The 19,946-nt window shown below is 41.0% G+C and overlaps 1 pseudogene; it reads left to right on the top strand.

The window, feature by feature from the left end:
• The first annotated feature begins 18,218 nt into the window (after positions 1–18,218).
• Positions 18,219–19,211, top strand: LOC112412308 (F-actin-capping protein subunit alpha-1-like; annotated as a pseudogene).
• The last annotated feature ends 735 nt before the right edge of the window (positions 19,212–19,946 follow it).

Genomic DNA, 19,946 nt, shown 5'->3' with positions numbered 1-19,946 from the left:
GGTGTCCATATGTTTGTTCTCTACATCTATGTCTCTGTTTCTGCCTTGCAAACCGCTTCTTCTGTACCATTTTTCTAGAGTCCACATATATGCATTAATATGCAATATTTGTTTTTCTCTTTCTGACTTACTTCACTCTGTAAGACAGTCTCTAGGTCTACCCATGTCTCTGCAAATGACCCAATTTTGTTCCTTTTTATCGCTGAGTAATATTCCGTTGTATATATGTACCACATCTTCTTTATCCATTCATCTGTCAACGACCATTTAGGTTGCTTCCATGACCTGGCTATTCCATGACCTGGCAAAGTGCTGCAGTGAACATTGGGGTACATGTGTCTTTTTGAATTACGGTTTTCTCTGGGTCCATGCCCAGTAGTGGGGTTGCTGGGTCGTATGGTAGTTCTATTTTTAGTTTTTTAAGGAACCTCCATACTGTTCTCCATAGTGGCTGTATCAATTTACATTCCCACCAACAGTGCAAGAAGGTTCCCTTTTCTCCACACCCTCTCCAGCATTCGTTGTTTGTAGATTTTCTGATGATGTCCATTCTAACCAATGTGAGGTGATACCTCACTGTAGTTTTGATTTGCATTTCTCTAATAATTAGTTGAGCAGCTTTTCATGGGCCTCTTGGCCATCTGTATGTGCTCTTTGGAGAAATGTTTATTTAGGTCTTCTGCCCATTTTTTCTTTTTTTTGCGGTACACGGGCTTCTCACTGCTGTGGCCTCTCCCGTGGCGGACCACAGGCTCCGGATGCGCAGGCTCAGCGGCCATGGCTCACGGGCCCAGCCGCTCCGTGACATGTGGGATCTTCCCGGACCAGGGCACGAACCCGCGTCCCCTGCATCGGCAGGCAGACTCTCAACCACTGTGCCACCAGGGAAGCCCCTCCCTTCTTTTTCAATGGTTTGATTTCTTCTAGGACTTAGTCAAAATTCTTTTCAGCTTTTGGACCTATGATTGTATGCTAATTTGCACTTTAACATTTGTAATATAAAATTTTCTCCTTCTTAAAATTAAAATAAAGATTAAATATTAACCTACTTCTCCAGGTATAATTGTAGGGAATAACATACCGTTCTCAGAGATTTTGCTAATGTACCTTCTAATATAAATTCTAAACGGAGCCAAAGAATTAACTTCAGCACATGCCTATAGCGTTGTGGTTTAGGCTTCAATCACTTCTCTGCTACCATCTCATCTAACATCTTTTGCATGCTTTTCCAGAGATCATAGAAGTCATCCTATGTGGTGATTACAAATCCCACAGCCATCGGTACTTGCTATTCTGCTTTTTGCTGTCTCTTTGGGGCTCCACATAAGTGGCTGGAGGGAGTAAGGGGACCACTGGCAATTGAAATGCTCTGACCTTTTCTTCTGACACCGAGGAATCTGCAAAGTGAGTTTGTAGAGAGGGTCCAGTTTTCCCAGCTTCATGTTAGGTGTACTTTCTACCTTAAGTACAATTGTTCCCAAATGCTCAGAGATAGCAATATGATTTTCCCACCTTGAAAATCTATTAAAAAGAAAGAGATTCTTCTCTCCTCTCCACCCCTCCTCCAGGCACTGCAGATGGCAGTTAGCACCCCACACAGCCCCTCCCTGTAACATCATCAATTTTTTTGCCTGCATTGCATCTACTTCACAGCTCAAGACATGCCAAATGACACACATTCTAAGTACTTGTTGCTAGCAACAAATCTATCTTCCTAAGTGACCAAGCACGGGCTATATTTGAAATGTCAGAGCACTTCACTCTGCCCTGGCCCACTTCCTTTAGCTGAGACATCTCCAAGCCTTAAAGTAAGCTCGTCTATGTTTGTGGGTTCTGCTTCTCAAGAGAGACACTCTGGATCAACTCTGCAAAATACAAAGTGACACGAAGCCAGGGAAAGGATCATGTCTTTCCCATGAACTCCCTTCTCCCCTGTAAAAATGAATGTTATTAGTAATCCTCACCTTACAGGACAACTGGGAACACTTGCTGAGATCATCAAAGTATTAAAAATTGTCAGGGTGTGGCAGCTGTAGATCTGGCATGTGGTCTGTGCTCTATACTCAAATCAGATAGTTCTACTCCTTTTTTCATACTCTCTCTTAATTTTTAAAAATTAAAAAAAAAATTGTATTGGGGTATAGTTGATTTACAAAGTTGTGTTAGTTTCAGGTGTACAGCAAAGTGAATCTGTTATACATATACATATATCCACTCTTTTTTAGATCCTTTTTCCATATAGGTCATTACAGAGTATTGAGTGGAGTTCCCTGTGCTATACAGTAGGTCCTTATTAGTTATCTGTTTTATATATAGTAGTGTGTATGTGTCAGTCCCAATATTCCAATTTATCCCTGCCCCCTTACCCCTCACTTAATTTTTTTATTGAAGTAAAATTCACGTATTAGTTTAACCATTTCAGAGTGATCAATTCAGTGTTATTTTGTACTTTCACAGGTTGTACAATCACATTTCTATCAAGTTCCAAAATGCTTTTATCACCCCAAAAGGAAACCTTCAACCCATTAAGCAGTCACTCACCATTCCCGTCTCCCCCTGGGCCCTTGCAAGCAACAATTTACTTTCTGTCTCCACGGATTTACCTCTTCTGAATATTTCATATACATGAAATCACACAGTATATGGTCTCTTGTGTCTGGCTTCTTTCCCTTAGCATAATGTTTTCAAGGTTCATACATGTTATAGCATATATCAGTACTTCATTCATTTTTATGGTTGAATAATATTCTGTTGTGTGGATATACCACAACTTGTCCATTCAACCGTTGATGGAAATTTGGGTTGTTTCTACCTTTTGGCTTTTGTGAATATTGCTGCTATGAACATGCATGTACATGTATTAGGTTTGAGTACCTGTTTCCAATTCTTTTGAGTATATACGTAGGTGTGGAATTGCTACTTGCTCTCTCTTTTATTTCTATTTCTTCTCTTAATGAGCTCATGTCTGTGGGAACTGTGACAATGTCCTGTTTTAAAATTCCTCACATTGTTTATTTTGGAAGTCTTAACAGTAATTTTAAAATTTTATTAGTATTTTAATGAACCAATCCATAGTTTTGTAGATTTATCTATTTATACATTTGAATTTGTTTTAATTATTGCATTCTCTTTGGGTTTATTTACTCCTCATTTTGTAACTTCTGGAGAGGGCTGCTAAGCAGACACTGTTGGGGCTCTGCCCATATGCCCCCTTGCCATTCTCATGCACACCAGCCTGAGTTCCAAGGGCCAACATCTGATTCTTTGTCAGAGGGCTGCCACTGAGCTGCCTGAACCCTCTTTGTGGAAGAGTGGACTAGAAGTGCCTGGGAACTAACATCCGTGGGAGAAACCTTTAACCAAAGGCCGAAGGCCGTCAGGGTGTAAATACACCAATCTTCTTGTCCTTTGGCCAGGATAATTCTGATGCATATTTTACATAGTTTTATAGAGTATTCCTTGGTAATCAAGCTCCAGTCACCTGTTGTGATGGCTGCCTTAATAATATACCCTTTATTGGCTGCCTTCCCTTCTCTGTCTCACTTTCTTTTTGTGTTTCTACCTTCCCAGCCCTCCCTGTTACGGCTGAATTGTGTTCCCCTCAAAATTCATATGTTGGAATCTTAACCCCCAGTACCTCAGAATGTGACTGTATTTGGAGATAGGACCTTTAAATGAGGATCAATTTAAAGTGAGGTCATTGGGATGGGCCTTAATTCAATCTGACTGCTGTCCTTATAAGAAGAGGAGGTCAGGGCACAGACAGCCACAGAGAGATGGCCATGTGAGGACACAGGAAGAAGGTGGCTGTCTACAAGCCAAGGAGAGAGGCCTCAGAAGAAATCAATTCCACCAACAGCTTGATCTCAGACTTCCATTTTACAGGACTGCGGAGAAATCAGTTTCTCTTGTTTAACGCATCTAGCCTGGGGTACTTTGTTATGGCAGCCCTGGCAAACTAATTTATTCCCAGTAAACTGTGTGCCCTTGAATCATTGGCTTGCAATCTGCTTCTGAGGAGTGGAGTCCAAACTAAGATTCAAAGTTTATTGATTTTTTTTCAGATTTTTCTTCTTTCCTAATATGCTCTTGAAGCTATAAATTACATTTTAAGCATGGCTATAGGTTTGATATGTAGTATTTGAGAGTATAATGATAAGTTCTGATATGGAGTACTATTATTTAACTTGAAGTATTATCTATTTTCCACTATAATTTCTTCTTTGATTCTATGGATTGTTATAACTTGGAAGCATCTCACACTGGCCTTATATACACTCCAGCCATGACATGTGTCGCTTCTGCTCGCAACCCAATGTCCAAAACTAGACATAGGGCTCTGCCCAGCCACAAGGGAGCTGAAAGCACAGCCTACCATATGTCTGGAAGGGATGGGGAAAACCATTAACCACATAAACCAGGCTACACAGAACATCCTTCTTATGTGTTTCCTTTTGTGAATGTGCTAGAATTTCTTCAGAATAGAGGATAAACCTGGGAGTGGAATCATAGGTCGTCTTATGAATATATCTTCCATTTTATAGGAATTGCCAAGCTGCTCTCTCCAACACGGTTGTGGCAGTTTCCATGTCCACCAGCAGTGCCCATACATATTGGGCTGCCCCTTTACAACACAGTATGTTATCAGACTTAAAATTTCTTTACAAAGTGGTAGGTGTGAAACAGTATCTTTTCGTGGTTTTAATTTGTGTTTCCCTGACTAATAGTCAAGGTTGGTCAAGTCACTTGTCCCATGTCAGTTTCTATTTGATAAAAACTAGTGGCTCATTCCCCAATAGATGACATAGCGATCCTCTAAAACAGAATCCATGCATTTGAGCAAGTCCTCACACATCTATTTAAGGAATGAGGTTGAATTTAAGAATGAACTTTATCAGGGGTCAGAAAACTTTTTTGTAAGGGATTTTTTTTTTCTTTGCTGGTTATATGGTTTCTTGCAACTACCCGGCTCTGTTTGTGTAGAGAAAAAGCAGCCTTCGTCAATATGGTATAATCTTGCTCCAATAAAACTACTTATGGACACTAAGATGTGAATTTGATATCATTTTCATGTGCTACAAAATATGATTCTTTTGATTTTTTCCCCCAACAATTTAAAAATGTAAAAATCATTCTTAGGCATATAAAAACAGACAACGGGCCACATTTGGCTCGAGGGGCCCTGGCTTGTTGACCCCTGAACTATACCTTAGCTTGACCTGAAAGACTAAGAATAGAACGGAAGGAAGGCATCTGCCCCCTGTTAATGCAACTGTCTTTGCAATCGACACTGAGAGTTAAGGTATTGGCTGGGTCTGTCAAGCTTCTTTCCTCCACTTTTGTACCTTATAAGGATTTTTTTAGATGAGTTTCATGAGCACATCTGGGCCCAATGGTCCCAAAAGATTCATTCTGCATTCTGGCTGCACAGCTGCTTCACACAGCAAAGGGCAAAGGCACAAGCCTTGCAGTCTCTGGATAACCAGACCTAATTCATCTCTCACCAATGGTTCAAAAACCCCCATATTAGCCATCATCCGAATACACTTGTGAAGTGCTTTACAAAATGATTTGTCCAGAACAGCGAATACTGTGTACCATCTTGTGTGGAAGAAGAGAAGACTCAATAATAACAACGACTCTTTCATCAAGAAAAAAGGGAAAGACTTAAGAAGGCTATGAGATTCTTCTTTGGTGGGTTGTCATGTGTCATGTGTCGAAGTGGTTCTAGGAGACAAAACAGAGAACTGGGAACATTTGAGAAGATTGTGGACAAGTCCCCAGAGTTGCTTTTGAACACATGTGTGTTATGTAAATATCACACAGGATCTGACTTATCCAAAGGATCTGACTTTGCAAAGCTGATATAATGGTGCCTCAACATCACTATTGAGAAGAAGCATTGAGCTTCTCTGAAATGCTCTGGAGTTTATTCAGTGTGTAATTGGACATTTGCTACTGTCTCATTTTGGTCTAGTAGAAAACCACATATAGATCAAGTGAGTCTAGTTTCTTCCAGGCCTGGAATACGCTCTGCTCTCTGGTACTTTCAGGTATGGGAACTCAGATGAATACTGTGTGGTGCCCTAGCCTTATCTCTTGATATCACTTCTATTCTATCCTGAAACAATTTTGTTTGAGTGCAATATATTTGCTGATATTGTCCACTCAAGTTATTGCAGAATATATATTAGGTACTGCATTCTCCCAAAGGCTGAGCAGAACCTTCCTTCTGTGAACATTCTCAGTAGTTTGTTTTCAAGGTGAGGAAGTAGGAAGTACAAGGGGGACGAGCATCAAGGCAATTTTTTTCTTTGTTCCTTTACTTGTGTTAGTGGGAACATTTCTATCAAGGAAGACAGTTCCCTTTCATTTTACCAGATCCAGAGAAGCTATGGAACTTCTGTTACCAATTCTTTACCCATAATTTATGTTAGTAACCCGGGACCTGGTGATAGAAGTTATGGATGAAAACAAAAGCTGGTGGCATTCTGAAAGGTGGGAGCAGACGCTCTCGAGAAAGATGTGTCAGAGCTATGCTTCTCTGTCTAAAACTTCTAATTGCTTTTTTGAGAATTGTCCTTCCTTTTGCACCTTAGTTATCTTCACATTTACTGGCCACTGATAATGAAAGAAAGAGTGAAAGAAGAGGAAGATGCCTATATGGTTTCTGTGATGTTGAGGTGAATCTAGAAATCAAAGTCTTCCTTTCTTCCCATCTGTATTTGATCCCAAGTCAGATTTTTTTATGATAAGTAATTTCAGGTTTGAGTAACCCACTCTAGCATATAATGTCGCAGCTGTTAAAGAAGCAGGAGAAGTAATTCCTGTAGTAATTGCCGTAGTGGTATTTCTAAACTTCCTGCACACCGATACTTGTTGAGAGATAGAGCTGAACAAGCACCAGAAGCCTAGAAGCGAGTGAGAAAAATCCATTCGTCTGTGGAATATTTATTGAGTAACTACTATTTTAAAGGCATTGGCTCATCACTCTGAGTGATGAATAAAAAATTAAAGGAAAGAGATAAATACAAAAAATATGGTAACAGATTGGATGAGAACTGAAGAAGGGTAGTCAAGGATTCTGTGTCTCAGGTGATTCCAAAGGCAGATAGAACCTACCTAGCAATGTCAAAGATATTTGTTTTCTCTCCAATTTAGCGCCCCCTGTGGCTCTACCTTGCCCCTTAGACACTCAAATTTCACTCCTATTTCAGAGAGGAGACCAAAACTGATTCTTCCCTAAGTCCAAAAATGGGAATGTGTATCCTGTTCTAATCCCTTGCTGAGGGAAGTGACTTGCTTTTCCCTGTGTTAAGGTTGAATATTTTCTATGGGCTATAATGAACACTTCCTGAAAAGTAGAAATCTAATAAGAGAGAGAGAGTGTGTGTGTGTGTGTCTGTGTGTGTGTGTGTGTGTATGGGGGATTGTAAGAAGTTTGTCTGTAGGATTAAATGGCTAGATTTCTTTTTTAAATGTACTAATTCTCACATTTGCTAAATTCTGAGTGAATCTAAACTATTTTGCCTCAGAGTTGATTTTCCTCATTACTATCAATTTTCTGCTCTGCAAGATTTTACAGATAAGGTAGGTTTTGAAACTAGCACACACTGACTACCAACAAGAATAACCTTTTATTTGGAAAATGGAACAATGAGGAAGCTATTTGCATCAGAAATGACTCTATCATTAAAATAGTCCACATCTAATCCATTTGCAGTGGAAGATCTTTGCACTGTTTTATTTTTGTGGGAGCATCTCCTACCATGTGTTTTGGCCATCTGCATATAGTTATGGAGTCACTATCTCTTAGGATATTCTTTCCTCTTTCCTGAGCTGGTGAAACCTAGGGGAATCACAAGAATCAACTTGACTCTATTTATTTGGATGTGTTTCACAGGGAATCCTTTGTATCAACTGAGTCACTCCCATCCAAATATCCATGGGAAGTTCACATAACCTCATTTCCCTCTGTTAATGTTACCGAGTTAAGCACAAGACAGAAATATTCTTAGAAGATATATGGCTTCCTCTTCATCAGAGCTGGCCTAGAGTGGAGAAACAGAGCCCCTGGGGACAAAGCAAGACACTCATGAACTCTGGCCACTGTAAGACAAACAATGGGGACCTTATTCTTAATTTAGTTTCTAAGCAAAGGTTTTCCTGGTGACCTCGTTTCTCTGGAGCAATCACAACGCTCCCCTGATGGATTAACAACTTGCCCTGGTACCGTGAGTTCCCACTTTGTCCTCGCTGCCCATTTTCTTTCAGGAGATCTGGATTTTTCTTCTAATTACACATTTTCTCCATAATTCTGCACAGCAGTAAAAATAAATATAACTTCTAGCCTCTTAAAACCTGGTAATCATTCAGCTAGAAGAAGGGCTACTGTTTGGCATAGATAAAAATAGTCTCCAATAGTGTCCTGCCTAGAAATAGTCCTAAGCTTGAATTTACGGTGAGGACAACCCCAGGTCTCTCATGTTTAGGAAACCACCAAGCTGTGATGATGCTTAGCCGGAAGTAACTATTGTATTACACTGGGACTTATGAGCCCTGAGGGGTCCACGCAGTTTATCTGGGGTGAAAGCTGCCACCAAAAATGCACAATACCAACTTCCCCTGTCAATGAAGCCTTCACTGCATCACCTCCACTGCCCCATCTTGTGAAGTGAGGAAAGTTCTCTGATAGGAGAAATGGAAAAGAGGGAGGAGGGAGGAGTGTGCAGGATAGAAAGGGAGGGGAAGGTGGTTTCCATAGAGACCTAGCCTTCCTCATGCTCTCATCAGCCAGTGGTCTAGAAGAGCAGTCTCTGAAGCCACTGGCTTAATTCCACAGCTGCCTATGGAAGCCCCAGGGGCACTGAGATATCAGCTGTTTTTCCACAAAAGAAGGTCCCCTAAATCACCCATGAAGGACAGTGTGCATGCCTTGCATATATCATATACCATCTTTCAATGGAGCCAATATAGCCAGGTGTGTTTTTTTTCCATTATTAAAACACATCTCTGCTTCTTGAGCAGCAGATGAAGTAGTTGGCCTGCATCTGGGGCCATGTTTTGTGAGAACTATGGTTGCTGTGGCTGTTGTTTTCTGCAAACATGTGGTTGAGTGTGTGTAAGTTGAATGTGAGTGTGATATGTCTCCACTACAATGCGAAAGGGATGAGGATAGTCTAAATTTGATATGGTCCTAAGGTTAGCGGATAAGCAAAATTACACTTCCTTCCTTCCTCAGGAAATGCTTGGTATTCATTCTATGTTAAATTGTTTGATTCCAAAGATCTACTGGTTTGCTCATGGCTCCTCTTTATTTTTCTTATCCAAATGCCCTCCTGCTCTACTGATTTGCCCAGGAGAGGTCAACATTTGAGGACTTAGTAAATCAGTTCAGCCTTGGATTTCCATCACAGCTCTGACTGCTTATGTGAGCACTTTATATCACAGAGAAGGAAGTCTGGAGGACAGGACAGAGATAGCTCAGAGAGGTTTCCATATTTACCGAAGCGTTATGTGAAAATATTCTCCCCAGCTCCCACTTCTATCCTCTTTAACCACACACATCCACAGAGATGAGCACTGTTGTCATTGATTGTGGCCACAATACTGGATGGAGGCAGCGAGGCCAATTTACATGTACCCCCCCCCGCCCCCATTGAAGAGGCGTGACACAGGCTAGAGGGGAAAAGAAAACACATGCAGGTACAGTAGAACGGCATCTTGCATATTGTGATTTGTCCATACATGTTGATTGAACTGAATTAGGTAAAAGTGAACGCAGCAAACATTTGCCTTGCGCTAACATGCTTAGGAGTGGAATTTTGTTTCATTTTCCCTGTCATCTTGCAACATCTCCAAATAGTAATCGAAATTTTGCGTAACTCCGATGTATATTTGTATTGGTATAAGATGGTGTTGTATTGAAAAGATTGGCACAATTTTCTGATCAATTACAAGGCTCACATAGTTATTAAACCTTACTTTTGAATGGAAGATTAAATACGGATTGGTGACACAATCAAAATTGGAGGTTGAGAGAGTTTTGCCCAGTCTAGATCCTGTTTGCAATCAAGATTTGGGATACTGTTTCAGGGAATTCCCAACCAAGAAAGTATGAAATAAAAGCCAGATGAGTGAAACAAATAAAGAGCTATGGGAAAGCAAAGGAAGAGATGGGCATGTTTGTGAGAAAGTTCTGAGGAAATTTTCACAGAGAAGATAATGTGGGAGCAAAGGGCATGGATCTTACTGGTTTTGCCTTACACGGTGCCTAGAGCCAGCTTAACAATTAGTCGATTCTCAATGAGTAGTTATTGAACTTATAATGGGAGGAAAGGCAAGGAGATAAGAAGCAAAATTTTAATCTTGGAGCACATCCATATTTAGAGGGCAGGGGGAGGAAAAGGAAGTACACAAGAAGGTTGCAAAGAAGTAAAAGAGGAAAACGGGGGATAGAAACTCATGCAAAGTATGAAGACATCTCAAAGAGAACTTGTTGGACAATATTTTCTAATGCTGTAGAACAGTACTATTTAAAGCGTGATCCTCAGACTAGCGGCATAAATGTCACCCTGGAGCTTGCTAGAAATGAAGGTCTTTGTGCCAGCTCCAGATCTACTGAATCACAATCTTTTGGGGTGAGGGCCTGGAAGTCTGTTTACTAAGCTCTCAGAGGGATCTTTATGCACAGCTGGAGTTTGAGAATCAACATTGTAGCGTATTTCTGGAAGATGAGCTGCTGCTGGCATAACTAAAGTTCTCTGATTCTGAGATTTCAAGAATTTGGTTCTAGGATCCTCCCAGAACCATGTTGCAGGGAAATTACTATACTAAATTGCTAATGTTTAAATTATATTTAAACGGTTCAAGATAAACAGTTTGTGCCATGATTATTTCTTTTTTTCTTCTTTTATTGAAGTATAGTTGATTTACAATGTTGTGTTATTGTAGTTTCAGGTGTACAGCAAAGTGATTCAGTTATATATACTCTTTTTCAGATTCTTTTGCATTATAGGTTATTACAGAATATGGAGTATAGTTCCCTGTGCTATAAAGTAGGTCCTTGTTGGTTACCTATTTTACATGATTTATTTCTTCAAATCTGTTTTGTAATGCCTCACTTCTATCCCCACCCACACCCCAGCCCTGTGTAGCTGCAGACGCAGGGCACAGTCCAGGGTGGGGAGAGCAGGTCTCAAGTGCGACTGCGTTTAAAGTGCTTGCCGAAGGGGCTTCCCTGGTGGCGCAGTGGTTAAGAATCCGCCTGCCAACACAGGGGACACGGGTTCGAGCCCTGGTCTGGGAAGATCCTACATGCTGCAGAGCAGCTGGGCATGTGCACCACAACTACTGAGCCTGTGCTCTAGAGCCCACAAGCCACAACCACTGAGCCCACGCACCACATCTACTGAGGCCCGCGCGTTCTAGCCCGTGCTGCGCAACAAGAGAAGCCACCACAATGAGAAGCCCACGCACCGCAACGAAGAGTAGCCCCTGCTCACCGCAACTAGAGGAAGCCCGCACACAGCAAGGAAGACCCAACGCAGCCCAAAAATAAATAAATTACTAAATTAATTTTTTAAAAAAGAACATCAATTAATATAAAGATGCAGCCGTTAGAGATTTTTCATGTGAACCTCATTGCTTTTGATAGGGATCAGGAAAAACCCATTATAAAGGGGGACTAGTGTAAACATCTCCACTTTGGCCTGGGTCCTCAGACCATGGCCGACCTCACTGTGGTCATTTCTTGTATTGAGCACCAGTTCGTGCTCTGTGGTGGTTCACGCCAGGGTGGTTGTTCCAGATCAAGGCTGTGCTCCCAGCAGCAAGGAGTTCTTTCTCTCTTTGCTTATGTGTTTGTTCACAACTCAGACTTCAGGGTCCAGGACCTGCATCAGCCGTCTTTGTGTCGCCCTAGCTAGCTGTCTCAGTGTGCTTCTGTGCAGATCTATATACCATATAGAATGCAGTTTACAAAGGTTACTTTACTGTCGGGTCTTGCAAAACCATCTGCTGCTGCGGAGATTAGAACCTGGGGTGGCTTCTCTGTGCTGCTGTGAAAGGAGGTTTTAGAAATCATCCTGGCTTTGGGAAGGTAGAGGAATCTCTCTAGGCTATGAGTTAACATAAGGCTTTCCCTTAACTCTATAGTTTCCTGTCTGGTGTTGCTCCATCAATGGAATATTATTCAGTCCTAGAAAGGAAGGAAACTCTGACACATGCTACAACATGGATGAACCTTGCAGGCATTATGCTAAGTTAAATAATATGATTCCACTTATATGAGGGACTTAGAATAGGCAAATTCATAGAGACAGAAAGCAGAGCAGAGTTTACAGGGACTAAGGGGAGGGGTTACGAGGAGTTACTGTTTAATGAGTACATTTCCTTTTCGGGTGATGAAAAGTTCTGGCGATGGGTGGTAGTAATGATGGCGTAACTTTGTGAATGTACTTAACGCCACTGAACTATACACTTAAAAATAGTTAGTATGATACAATTTTATCATATGTATATTTAGCTACAGTGAATGGTAATTTTTTTTAATTTTAAAGCTCATTGGAGGCTCTGAGCTCAGGTGTGGGGCTTACATGCTGCGGAGTCAGCCATTTCTTTGGGGACCCCTCATTGTCAATTTCCTAAGATTTTCCTCTTGGACGAGTTGGATTCTCCAGGGAAAGACTTTCCAAACTCTTACCTGAAGGATAGAGATAAACAGAGTGGGGGAAGAGGGCATAGGTCTTGGCAGTCAGTATGGAAACGTTTATTTAATCTTCCTCCAATCCGATTTAGTCCTCCTTTCATTAAGGTACCCCTGCCCCAAACTGTATCTGGTGTAACCCCTGTCTGGAGACCTTCTCTGTTACTCCTCTGGAGAATAGACGCTTAGGTTTCTGCTGTGTAAAGGAGGGCTACAAAGACATTTCAAGTCTTAAACAGATTTGTGACCAATCCTCCTGTTTTCACTCTGCACCTTAAGCCCTCCTTCTAGAGGTAACTGATGTCAACAATTTCTTTTTTGAATTCTGAACATTTATGTCCATTCTTTTTCTTTTTTAACATCTTTATTGGGGTATAATTGCTTTACAGTGGTGTGTTAGTTTCTGCTTTATAACAAAGTGAATCAGTTAAACATATACATATGTTCCCATATCTCTTCCCTCTTGCATCTCCCTCCCTCCCACCCTCCCTATCCCACCCCTCCAGGCGGTCACAAAGCACCGAGCTGATATCCCTGTGCTATGCGGCTGCTTCCCACTAGCTATCTACCTTATGTTTGGTAGTGTATATATGTCCATGCCTCTCTCTCGCTTTGTCGCAGCTCACCCTTCCCCCTCCCCATATCCTCAAGTCCGTTCTCCAGTAGGTCTGTGTCTTTATTCCTGTTGATGTCACCAATTTCTGAAACTTTTGGGATTCTTTAGTGTCACCTGATCCCCTTGCTGGCTTAAGATTCATCTTTCTTAGGTTGGATAAGCCAGTTACTATTTGTTTATCTGCTTTCCAGCTTCTAAAACGTTATTACTATTTCCTTCTCTCTCATTACCTTTGTTCTCAGGGGCTTATGCAAGAAAAAAAAAAATCCTTTACCGTTGTGTTAGTGGAGCCTAGGACGGAGCAATAGTTAACATGTATGTTCAGTCCACTGTCTTTGCCGGTAAAACTATTCTGTAGTGTTTACAATGCCACTTAAAAAACTGTTGTGATTCCTTAGGCTCAATTAAAAGAAGGAACTCATCTGAAACAAAGAAAGTGGTGGTGGTCAGTGAACTCTGGAGTACTGTTTTCAGTTCCGGGAACAACCCTTAACACCAGACAAACTGAAACTATTTAGATGACAGTGACTAGAATATTAATGGCACAATTGAAGGGATTAGGGAGGTTTTCAACAGAGGGTGGAAATTTCCAGCAGTTGACCTCAAATATTTGAAAGGCTGTTGTTCATTCATTCATTCATTCGATAAGTATTTAGTGAGTTCCTGCCGTGTGCCAGGAGGTATTTTTCCAACATGGGAACACAGTAGTGAACATGACCGATTCTTAATTCTTGTGGAGCTTACATTCTAGTGGAGGAAAGAGTGATTTGCTCTAGATGGACCCACTGTAGAAATAGAACAAATGGATAAAATCCATCAGGAAATAAATTTCAAGTTAATATAAAGAAGAACTTTAAAGTGTTTGAGTTACTGAGGTGTGATGGACAACCTCTTCCATGCCCTCAGAAGGCTATGGAAACTAGGATGTGCCCAACAACAGCTGAGCAGAGAGATTAAGTGGCACAGCCTCTAGCTGGAATCCCAGCTCTACTCCTTGCTGACTGTTGACTTCGGTCAAATCACCGAACCTCTGTGAACCTCTATTGTTTCATGTGGAAAACGCAGCTAATATAATATACCGTGCAGGGTGTTGTGAAGATTAAACAAATTACTCTGTGTAAAGTGCTTGGAAAAGTATCTATAGTACAAAGTAAGGGCTACATAAGTGCTGCTAATATTATTTCTTTTTTTTTTAACCAGCTTTTTATTTTGAATAAATTTCAAACCTATAGAAAAGTTGCAAAAATATCTATATACTCTTTATCTAAATCCCTCAGTTGTTAACATTTACCTCATTTGCTTTAACTCTCTGGTTGTGGTTTGTTTGTTTGTTGCTGGAACATTTGAGTACTAGTTTAGCTGTCAGGACACTTCAACCCTACATACGTCTATATATATGAGAATGAGGGCATTCGCCCACATAACCACAGTCTAATCATACAAAATATTATTGATACAATCCTGCTTTCTAATATGTAGTCCGTGTTCAGTTTTCCTCAGTTGTCCCCATGTGTCCTTCATAGCTTCTGAAAAAATCATAATCCAATCAAGGATCAGATGTCACACGTAATTGTTATATCTCTTCAGCCTCTTTAATCTAGAGCCATTCACTGAACTTCTTTGTCTTTTATGGCATTGGCATTTCTGAGGAATCTAGGCCATTTTTTTGTCTGTTGTATCTCAATTTGGATTTGTCTGATTCCTTCCTCATGATTAGATTCAAGTTTAACATTTCTGACAGAAATACTACACAGGTGATGTGGTTTTCTCACTACGTCACATCAGGAGGTGCTTGATGTCAGTTTATCCCATTATTCCCATTTGGTTAAGGTGGTACCTGCCACCTTCCCCTTGGTATTAATAAGTCACCTGTGGTGTCATATTTGAGACTGTGAACGTCCTATTCTCTGGACAGTTTCTCACCCAGTGATTTTAGCATCCATTGATGATTCTTTTATTATTCCACAATGGGCATGGCACAGTCAACAAGATGAACAGAGAAGATAACTGGTCCAGGGAAAAATTGCCATAGAGTATAATGGGGGCTTTATAGCAGGTAGTTAGTCCCACTTAGTAGAAGAGACCATAACCTTTGATATAAATGCACATTTCTCTGACAATTGTTAGCTGAATGACACTGGGTAAAATTCTTTAAACCTAATACTCTGTAAAATGGGAATTATAATTTCCATATCCCGAGGTTCATTTGTGGATTGAATACAAAGGGACCGGATGATGATAATGGTGATGATGAGGACGATGATGACAGATGCAGTATCACAGGGTCAAGAGGATTAAGTTATCAACTAACTTAGTGGCAGTTAGAGAAAGAAAGAATGAAATGGACACAAGAGACAGGATGTAGGGAAAAGGCCTTGCTCCACAACTAATCAGATATGAGAAACGAAAGACACAGGGAAGCACAATGATTAAATATTGGTTGAATGCTTCCTATGTGCCAGCCATTCTCCAACTGGTACATTTAATCAAAGAGTGATGATGACTCTCAGGTTTATGGAAATTATGGCCTTACCTCCTGGGTTTGGACAAATTACGAAGGGCCGAAGTCAGGAGAAGGCGATGAAGAGTTTGATCTTCTTCGTATGCCACCTGAATTGGTGGTGATACATCTAGTCTGAAATGTAATGCAGAGCTGGTCATAATCAACATTGGACTGTTTGCATAACAATCTCCTGAGAAACTTATTAAAATTGTAAATTTCTAAGCTAAGCTAACCCTTCAGAGATTCTGATTCTCTATGTCTGGGGTGAGGTTTTAGCCCACCGTCAAGGTAGGTAAAGTGTTACATGAGCCAAAGAAGTCAGCTCGGGGGTTGAAAGTCGATTTGAGTGTTATCAGATTATAGACAGTAATCGTATACTTGGGTGTGAGAGCATCGGCCTGAATCCTGGTTTGTAACAAGAAGAAGAAGGCAGCAAGGTCTTTTACGGATCAGTTGAGGCATTACGTGCACGTTCCTGAACTGACACAGGAGTAGCCAGAGAGTTCTGACGCCAACTCCGAGAGCTGCTCTCCAGATCCGTGCTGTCCCTAGGTGGCCGCTAGCCACACGTGATTCAACCAGAATTAGAGAAGCAAGAGTTGATGGACTTTTAAGACACACTTCTGAGTACTCAGGGTCATTAAACAACAACGACAACTTTTATTATGGAAAATATAAATTGAATTGAATTTACATTTAATTTTAAATGAATTATCTAGCCTATTGCAGGTGTTCAGTAACCACGTGTAACTAGTAGCTGTTAGATAGGACAGCATAGATGTGGAACATTTCCACCACTGCAGAAAGTTCTATGGGACAGCACTGCTGAGGAAGTGTTGATAGCTTGCCAAAAGCCCACTCATAGTACAAAGTAGTTGTCACCGGCCTCACTCTAGAGGCTAGGAAAGACAATGTTTAGTGAATAAAGGACGATTTTAGTTGGTCTTCTTGCCCACTGGAGGCAAAAAGATTGTAACAAGCAAGGAGGTATTTGATGAAATGAAGAAATGGCATCCATGTATGTTCATTCCCCTTCTTTGGTGTGGGATGGGCGAGACGGGAACTGAGCTTCTAAACTCCGTGGCCCCAGGAGCAAAAGCTCCCTATGACATCCTCAAGGGAGTGTTCTAGGATCCACTGTCGGATTCTACTCTCCTCCTGGCCTTCCCCTTCTCCAGGCAGCCCAATTGCCACGATGGTTGGCAGTGCCCAGGTGTGATGCCAGGTAGCTGCACTTCCCCTCTGTGTGCGCTCTGCTGGTCTCCTCTCAGTGTAGTTTGCACTTCTCGCCCTTGCGTGCTGCAGCAGTTAGGTGCTGTTTTGTCCCCTGGAGGAAGCCCATATTGTTCTGTTCCTACCAGAGGAAAAACAAATCAAGAGCAACAAGGAAAAATATGGAGTGTAAGCACGTGTTTCCAGGTCATCAACATGCAAGCAAACATGCGTGAAAATGAGTGTTAATTTCCTGCGTGATTCGGTGTTTGCAAGACTATCAAGTCATTTCCCATAGGCAGCCCAACAGCCATCCCATGGTAATGAATGTCTATTACAGCCACGTATGATGGTTGAACCAGAAAACTAATGAGCAAAGAAATGAACAAAATAATAACAATGGTGATAACAGTAATGATGGTGTAATACTTAACTGGCAAGGCATTTACGACTGGGGTCAATAGGGTAATGTAGTTATTTGGGGGCAGTGAGAACAGGTCTGATTTTCTCATTTTAACATTTGTGGTTTCTGCTGCCTTTACATTTTTAAAAAATAAAAATTCTCAATGAAAACAGACCCGGCCTAATGATCAAAATGGAAACAAGTTGTATGGATAGTAGTTTGTGCTTTTTTTATGTTCTTCTTACTAGGTTTTAGAGGTCTTTTAAAATTTCCGTGGACTGTTCTGCAGAAATTAAAACAGAAAAAGACTCTAGCTTTTTGGAATTTTTGTGTTCAGTGTTGAATTATATTCTTCATTACCAATTTTCTCATTCATACATATGTATCTTTGGGCTTTGCTTTAGTTATCTATAAAACTCAGGGTGGACTTGTGCTTTAACATGGACTAAACCATTTGAAAACAAGACTATTTTAAAGATAAATAGGTATTTCAAAAATTCATTTTATCCTCCTTTAGAAATCACTATTATTTTCTTCTCACTTTTTCTTTCTCTCAGTTATCATCAGATATATTTTAATATCAGATTGAAAGGAGAATTGATCTGGGGTTTTTTTGTTCTTTGTTTTTTGCGGTACGCGGGCCTCTCACTGCTGTGGCCTCTCCCGTCGCAGAGCACAGGCTCCGGACGCGCAGGCTCAGCGGCCATGGCTCACGGGCCCAGCCGCTCCGCGACATGTGGGATCTTCCCGGACCGGGGCACGAACCCGTGTCCCCTGCATCGGCAGGCGGACTCTCAACCACTGTGCCACCAGGGAAGCCCCTGATCTGGTTTTTACAAGGTAAAAGTACATGATGAATTTAAAACATCTAGAGAGCAGCCCAAGATGGCCGACTTGGAGGACTGGGTGTCGGATGAGGAGAAGGTATGCATAGCTGCAAATTCATCACTCACGCACCCCCAGCGGAATGTAATGAAGTGTTCAACGATGTCCAGCTACTACTTGATAATGATGGTCTCCCCAGGGAAGGGGCAGCACATGTATTTGCCCAGTATAGCATGGGTCAATTCATGCCTGTGAAGATAGAAGGAGATGAAGATCAGTTCTTAATTACAGAACATGGTGACCTGGGTAATAGCAGATTTTTAGATCCAAGAAACAAAATTTCCTTTAAGTTTGATCACTTACGGAGAGAAGCAAGTGACTCTCAGCCGGAGGAAGTAGATGGAGGTCTGAATTCTTGGAGAGAATCCTGTGGCAGTGCTTTAGGGGCCTATGTGAAAGACCATTATTCCAACGGCTTCTGTACTGTTTATGCTAAAACTACAGATGGGCAACAGACCGTTATTGAAGAAATGGCATCCATGTATGCCATATGTATTGAAAGCCACCAGTTTCAGCCTAAAAACTTCTGGAGTGGTCATTGGAGATCAGAATGGAAGTTCACCATCACACCCTCTACAGCCCAAGTGGTTGGAGGACTTAAGATACAGGTTCACTGTTACGAAGATGGCAGTGTTCAGTTGGTTAGTCATAAAGATGTACAGGACTCAGTCACTGTTTCGAATGAAGTCCAAACTGCCAAGGAGTTTATTAAAATCATAGAGCATATGCAGCAAATGAGTATCAGACAGCAATCAGTGAAAACCATCAAACAATGTCAGACACCACGTTCAAGGCCTGGTGCCAGCAACTTCCAGTTACCTGCACCAAAATCAACTGGAACAAGATACTTAGCTACAAGATTGGCAAAGAAATGCAGAATGCTTAAAGGCTGAATATAGGATTCTTCAGTACCTGGAAAGAAAGGAGTCAACGTGTGGTCATATGATAAATAAGTGATTTATAAACAAGAGGGATACTTTTCTAGGGCTTTCAAAGTTAACAGGTTTTCTAGTCTCATGGAATACTGTTGAACTTATAGCATTGTCTAGATTCTTTTGTGTTTTCTGCCTTGTAATTTTCTGTTTTCACTCTATCTACTTGTAAATCTTTTTTTTTTTTTTTTTAATTCTACCACATTTAATGATGGAGAGAGATATCTATCCTGGAGTCATTTTTCTACTTAGAAAATTTTCCTAGCCGTGAAGCCCTGTTACTGACATAGACAGGTAATATGTTCAGTACTTTTCTACCCCATCCTTCAAAGCACTTCTGGCACTTCACTGGTTTTTACTGATCAACCAACAGCTAAAGAGGCTATGCTACAAACTACAGCTGAATGGAAGACACATTCATCCTTCTCCCTCCGATTGCTTTGATCATCATTTATAACATCTCATAACTACAGTTTCAAACGTTTGGATTGGGGCTTTTCAGGTTCTTTTTGGAGGCAAAGGAAGTTTTCTGGAAATTCCATTATAGCCAGCTTCTCTGGGGAAGTTATTTTTAAATCTAAAGACTTGGACCACATTCCCTGTAAATGAATGTGTTTGCTGTTTTCCCTTCCCTCATCGTCTCCTTCCCATCTAGTACCATTATAGTGATAGACGTGCATTTTTAGAAG

Source organism: Neophocaena asiaeorientalis, unplaced genomic scaffold, assembly GCF_003031525.2.
Source record: "Neophocaena asiaeorientalis asiaeorientalis breed wild unplaced genomic scaffold, Neophocaena_asiaeorientalis_V1.1 scaffold427, whole genome shotgun sequence".
In the NCBI taxonomy this organism is placed as follows: Eukaryota; Metazoa; Chordata; class Mammalia; order Artiodactyla; family Phocoenidae; genus Neophocaena; species Neophocaena asiaeorientalis.
Note: the sequence above shows the minus strand (reverse complement) of the source record. Positions and strands in the feature narration are given on the sequence as shown.